Source organism: Triticum aestivum, chromosome 2B, assembly GCF_018294505.1.
Source record: "Triticum aestivum cultivar Chinese Spring chromosome 2B, IWGSC CS RefSeq v2.1, whole genome shotgun sequence".
NCBI classification, from domain to species: domain Eukaryota; kingdom Viridiplantae; phylum Streptophyta; class Magnoliopsida; order Poales; family Poaceae; genus Triticum; species Triticum aestivum.
This window is the reverse complement of record NC_057798.1, coordinates 443,091,984-443,098,731: the sequence shown is the minus strand read 5'-3', so window position 1 is coordinate 443,098,731 and position 6,748 is coordinate 443,091,984.

The window sequence follows — 6,748 nt, the reverse complement described above, 5'->3', positions numbered from 1 at the left end:
TTCTTTGGTTTGTGTCTCTTTTGTGTAGGTAACCATGATTACTTGTCAACCTCACAATCCCACGAGTTGACAGAACGAGCTCTAAAGAGCAACGATGACTTGGGATCACATGGATTGTCATTCCCACCGCTCTCTTCGCGCAAAAACTTCGCGCATTTCTTCTACATGGCCCTCACTTGGCTATGGGTTATTGTCCATTATATATCCGTTACCCATCTTGCCATGTTCACTTTGCATGATATGCTTATTCCTATGCCTTTGCCATGCATTTGTGACCCATGCTTTGCTTTACACATGATGATTGGTTCTCATACTTTTATGTGTATTTGCAAGCTTGGTGGAGATATTGCTTGTTGTTGCCATGGTCCTCTTGTGACCCACCCCTATGATGATACTATGATCTTGCTTTGTGTTCATGTTTGTGATATGTCATGTGCATTGTCTATGCCTATTATTTGCTCACATGACATGATTGCCATGATTTACTCTAGTGTGTTGCATCTTCGCTCCACTAGTTTGCACGACTTGATTGAGATGCTTTCTTATGTTGGATCATCCATGATTCATTGCTCATTTCATGCGGTTGATGACAACCATCTATATGCTTTGCACATGATTCATATTGCTTCTTGTCATATATCTCCATGTGTTGCCTCTCTCATGCTAGATGACTTGCCATGTATTGAGTGCCATAATGCTTATAGTCTTGCTCATGAGATTGCCCCCATAGCATTCTCACATATGTTTCGAGATTTTGACATATTACTTGTCAAGCATGCTTGTCTTACCTCTTTGCATCATATACCTAGTGCCATGAATATTGCCATTGTTGCATCATATTATTCATGCGCTTGTGCTTCTAACGGTTATGTGCAAGAGAAGAGAACCATCATGATGGATGATGTGTTTCTCTACCATGCGCATACATTCTTTGTTTTGTTGTGTGCATGTGTAGGATACTTGGGCTTTGTGTCGACCACTTCACGTGACTTGACCACTCGAGCTCTTGAGAGCGAGCCTCATATATTCTACCATGACTCGCTTCTACACCACATTTCCTACCACTTCGGCATTGTGAAGAATGCACAAGGACACGCTTTCAAGGTGACATCCTTCTTGAGCTTGGATATTGTGGATCATATTTCATGTGTTGCTTGCACCATTTGCACGCATGTTCAAGATATTCCTTTCACCCATGATTGCCACATTTCCATGCTTCATGCCATATATACCTTGTGTGTTGCATCCAATTCTTGGACTACTTGCTACTATCATATGGTTGGTTGCACCAATGTCATTTCTTCACATATGCCATGTCCCTTTGCTTCTCACATGATTCACTTGATTGCCTCACACATAATGCACAATAGCTCTTTCTATTGTGTTGAGTGCCACACTATATTCACTACACCCTATGCATGTTATGCTTGGATTGTCTTGCACTTGTCCCGTGTGTTTAGACACTTCATTTTATTTGGTGTTGTGAACACTTCTTATGCCTACCATAGACCTTTCATTGAGTGCGTGATGCTTGTTTGCATTGACCTTAAGGTAGATGCTTATTCTCTTGTCGCACATATTTGCATCTCTACCTCACATTTACATGCTTGTTTCCATGATGACCTTGATTGTCCTCAATTTATGTGCTTACATGCCATGTCACAATCCTTTGTTACACCATATGCTATGCTTGATGACGACACTTGTCTGGTGAATCACCACTTAAATGCTTGGTTTTGCACCAAAGCTAACCACATTTGTTTTTCCAAGTGTTTGTTATCCTTGCTCATTTTGAAGGAATCCCAAGACGGTGTGACATTGGAGAGTGCCCATTGCGAGCTTGAAGATGACGAGTACTTGGTGAACATCCACTTCTTCATGGTGAAGCCATCTCTTTTCCATGGTGATTTGGTTTTCGATTCGAGGTCAGATCTTTTCCAAGGGGGAGGGGATGATGCGGAGCATCCTATGGGCATCACCATGTCAAGATTTCGTTTGGCAAGTGACACGTGCGACCTATACTTCTCATACATAAAGGTGAATATTCTCCTTTACACATGTTCACTTGACCCCTTTGAGGATGGTGTACTACTTGACACTTCTCTCATGTGCATGCATAGGTATTGTCGGAACACTACGGTCGACGAGGAGGAGTGCAAGCGCCAAGGAACAACTACACCATCCGCGAGGGAAGCCTGGAAGCAACGACGGAAGAAGACGGAGACAACTCCCAGGACCCGGACATCCAGCCGTGGCCCAGACATCCGGCCCCTGGAGATGTCAAGGACAACAGCGGCCCAACAGCCCAAGTGCTACAGGCCCCAGACATCCGGTGTCAGCCCCGAACATCCGGCACCTCCCGACGGCCCAGACATCCGGCCTTCCCCCGGAAATACGACATTGACAACATGAGCCAATAGAAGGCCACCCTGCTCGGGCCGGACATCCGGCCGACCGCCCCGGACATCCGGTGTCTCACGAGAGCCTGGACATCTGGCCCCCAGCCCGGACATCCAGTGCCTGCCTGCGCGCAGAGTCGGGTCAAAGGCCCATGTATCCCTTTCCCACTTACCCCTTCGTGGCTAAGACTATATATACTCCTCCCCTCCTCCTAGTTAGGGTGAGCAAATATGATAGCTCATTCTTAGGTGAGCTTTGCTCCTACCTCTACTCTTGAGAGAGAGAGAGAGAGAGAGAGACTACCACTCCCATGGAGTTCAAGACCTCCACGTGAGAAGATCCTGCGGGATATCATCAAGACCCCCTTGCGGTAAGATCCGTGTAGGATACCATCAAGACCTCCTCTTGGAGATGAACCTTATCTTGTATCTTCCCTTTTGTTGTTCATGTACCTTGTGGATCTTGTGTGTTTGATTGTCTAGTGGGTGTGTGATTGGACTTGTTCTTGAGTGTTTCCCCTTGTGATTTCTCCCTGTTTTCCCCGTGTTCTTCGAGGGATCCCCACTCCAAACGTGAAAGATCGGCCTACACCGGGTTAGCCCCGTATCAGGTGCTTAGCTTTGGGTTCAATCTTGTATTGTTTCCATCAAGGATAAAAAGATGGGGTTTTCATCATATTGCTTGAGTTTATCCCGCTACATCATGTCATCCTACTTAAAGCGTTGCTTTGTTCTTATGAACTTAATACTATAGATGCAGGCAGGAGTCCGTCGATGTGTGGAGTAATGTAGTAGACGCGGAATCGTTTTGGTCTACTTGACACGAACATGATGCCTATATTCGTAATCATTGCCTTGGATATCGTCATAACTTTGTGCTTTTCTATCAATTATTCAACAATAATTGGTCACCCACTGAGGGAGTCCTAGACTAAGGGGTCCTCGGACAGCTGGACTGTATACTTGGTCCGGACTGTTGGACTATGACGATACAAGATAGAAGACTTCGTCCCGTGTTCGGATGGGACTCTCCTTTGCGTGGAAGGAAAGCTTGGCGATTCGGATATGTAGATTCCTTTCTCTGTAACCGACTTTGTACAACCCTAGTCCCCCAGCGTCTATATAAACCGGAGGGTTTTGACTTCTAGGGTTTAGCCACAATAATCATAATCTCATAGGCTAGACTTCTAGGGTCTAGCCATTACGATCTCGTGGTAGATCCACTCTTGTACTACTCATATTAATCAAGATCAATCAAGCAGGAAATAGGGTATTACCTCCATAGAGAGGGCCCGAACTTGGGTAAACATTGTGTCCCCCGCCTCCTGTTACCATTAGCCTTAGATGCATAGTTCGCCCCCCTACCCGAGATCCGCTGGTTTTGACACCGACATTGGTGCTTTCATTGAGAGTTCCGCTGCATCGTCACCAGAAGGCTTGATGGATCCATCAATCATCTACAACAACACAGTCTAGGGGGGATCTTCCTCCCCGGACAGATCTTCGTATTCGGCGGCTTCGCATTGCGGGTCAACTCGCTTGGCCACCTGGAGCAGATCCACAGCTACGCCCCTGGCCATCAGGTCAGATTTGGAAGCCTGAATTTTGTGGACGATATCCGCGGAGACTTGATCTTTGACGGGTTCGAGCCGATGACGGTTGTCCCCGGCCACCATGATGAACATGACCTAGATCTGTCATCTGGCCGCGCGCATGAGATAGCGCCTGTGACCTCTCTGGCCCTAGATCCGGAGCAGACTGCATCGTCCGAAAACTGGAGGCTAAACCCCGCCACGGAGGCCGCAGACTCAACGCCATTCGAGCCACACACAGACCGAACATCGAGCGGGACTTGTGTCACCGGAACCTCGGACTCGTCCCCGACTATGGGTTCCGGACCACGGGGAATCCGCGTCCATCGAATCTGATTGGGCGCCGATCTTGGAGTTTAGCTTCGCGGACATCTTCCAGCACTCGCCTTTTGGCGAAGTGTTAAACTCATTAAAATCCCTCTACTTATCGGGGGACTCTCGGCCAAACTATGTCCGGCTTGAATGGGAAGCGGACGACGAAGAACTTCGTTTCCCACCCACCACCCACTTCATTGCCACTGTCGAGGACTTAACCGACATGCTCGATTAAGTCTCCGAGGACACTGACGGTACAGACGACGATGCCGGAGAGGAGTAGGCACAAAAACCGCCACCTTTAAGGCAGTGGATTGCTACATCGTCATACGATATGTACATGGTGGACACACCAAAGGAGAATGAGGCCGATGGCGAAAACAACATGTCTGTCGATGAACCTCCTATGCACCGGTGTCCCAAGCACCGACCTCGATCTGGCGAAAGGAAAAACAGCAACATTGTCATGGACGATGATGATAATCTGAACCAAGCCGACGACCACAGACCTAGTGTTGGAGCAGGGTGTGCAAGAGGACGTCGAACACAGTCCGGGGATGTTGTCCGACAATAGCGACGCCGAAGATAGCAATTACCAACCTGTCTCTGAAGAGGAGATCAGCCTGGGTGATGACGAGTTCGTCATCCCAAAAGAACCATTAGAATAAGAACGCCTTCACCAAAGGCTTATCGCCACTGCAAGGAGCCTGAAGAAGAAGAAGCAGCGGCTTAAAGCCACACAGATACGCTCAATGATAGATGGAACGAAGTGCTAGACTCTAAGGAAAAATACGGCGGTAATCGCCAAACAAAGAGTTATCCTAAACATAAGTTGCTGCCCGAATTCGACGATGAGGCTATTGCGCCTATACCACCGACAAACAATACGGCCGACAGGACGGACCGACCACCTCGTGGTCGAGACAGAGCGGCTAGCAATGCCGTACACAAGCCCGCACCCCCTCCCCGTAAAGGAAGGAAGGTTGCAGCCCAAGACCAGAAACACGACCTATGTGAGGACCTGGACAAAAAAGCAGGCAAAACTAGGTCCATCTATGGATCCAGGGAACGTGCTCCTACATGGGATCATGATCATCAAACGAAATATGCCGGCCATTTACCAGCTCGGAACCAATACCGAACATTACAACCGTCGGACCCAATCCACGACATAGCCTGATACAGGGGTGCCGCACACCCCCTGTGCTTCACCGACGAGGTGCTGGAACACGATTTTCTAGAAGGGTTCAAACCCATGAACATCGAGGCATATGATGGAACAATGGACCCTACGCTTTGGATAGAAGACTTTATTCTTCACATCCACATGGCTTGCGGAGATGATCTCCATGCCATCAAATATTTACCCCTCAAGCTAAAAGGACCAGCTCGGCACTGGCTAAAAAGCCTCCCTGAAAATTCCATCGGAAGCTGGGAAAGAACTTGAGGACGCTTTTCGGCCCAATTTCCAAGGGACCTATGTCCGGTCCCCGGATGCAGACGATCTAAGTCACATAATACAACAACCCGGAGAATCAGCCCAAAAGCTTTGGAACCGGTTTCTCACTAAGAAGAACCAAATCGTCGACTGTCCAGATGCCGAAGCCTTAGCGGCCTTCAAACACAGTGTCTGGGATGAATGGCTAGCCAGGCACCTTGGCCAGGAAAAGCCAAGGACAATGGTAGCCTTAACTACACTAATGACCCGCTTTTGCGCGGGCAAGGACAACTGGTTAGCCCGTAGCAGCACCAGCGACCCCGGCACATCCGAAGTCAGGGATGGCAATGGAAAACCACGACATGACAAAAACAAACGTCGGAACAATGGAGAAAGCCCAGACAATACAACGGTAAACGCCAGATTCATGGGATCCAGACCCGGTCAACAGAAGAAGCCATTTAAAGGCAACAAAGACAGTCCATCCAACCTGGATAAAATCCTAGACATGCCCGACTAGATCCACGGAACTCCTGATAAACCAGCCAATCATACCAACAGAGAATGTTGGGTCTTCAAGCAGGTGGCAAACTCAACGCCGAACACAAAGGGAAGGACCCTCAGAGCGAAGACGAGGACGAACCTCGCCAGCTGAACACGGGGGGGGGGGGACAGAAAAAATTTCCACTGGAGATCAAAAGAGTGAACATGATCTATGTCACTCATATCCCAAAGAGGGAGCGCAAACGCGCACTCCGAGATGTCTATGCCGTTGAGCCCGTCGCCCCCAAATTCAACCCATGCTCGGCCTTCCCGATAACCTTTGATCGCAGGGATCATCCGACTAGTATCCGTCACGGGGGTTCGGCTGCCCTAGTGCTCGACCCAATAATCAATGGATACCACCTCACTCGAGTCCTCATGGATGGCGGCAATAGTCTCAATCTAATATATCAGGACACTGTCCGCAAGATGGGGATAGACCCGTTAAGAATCAAGCCAAG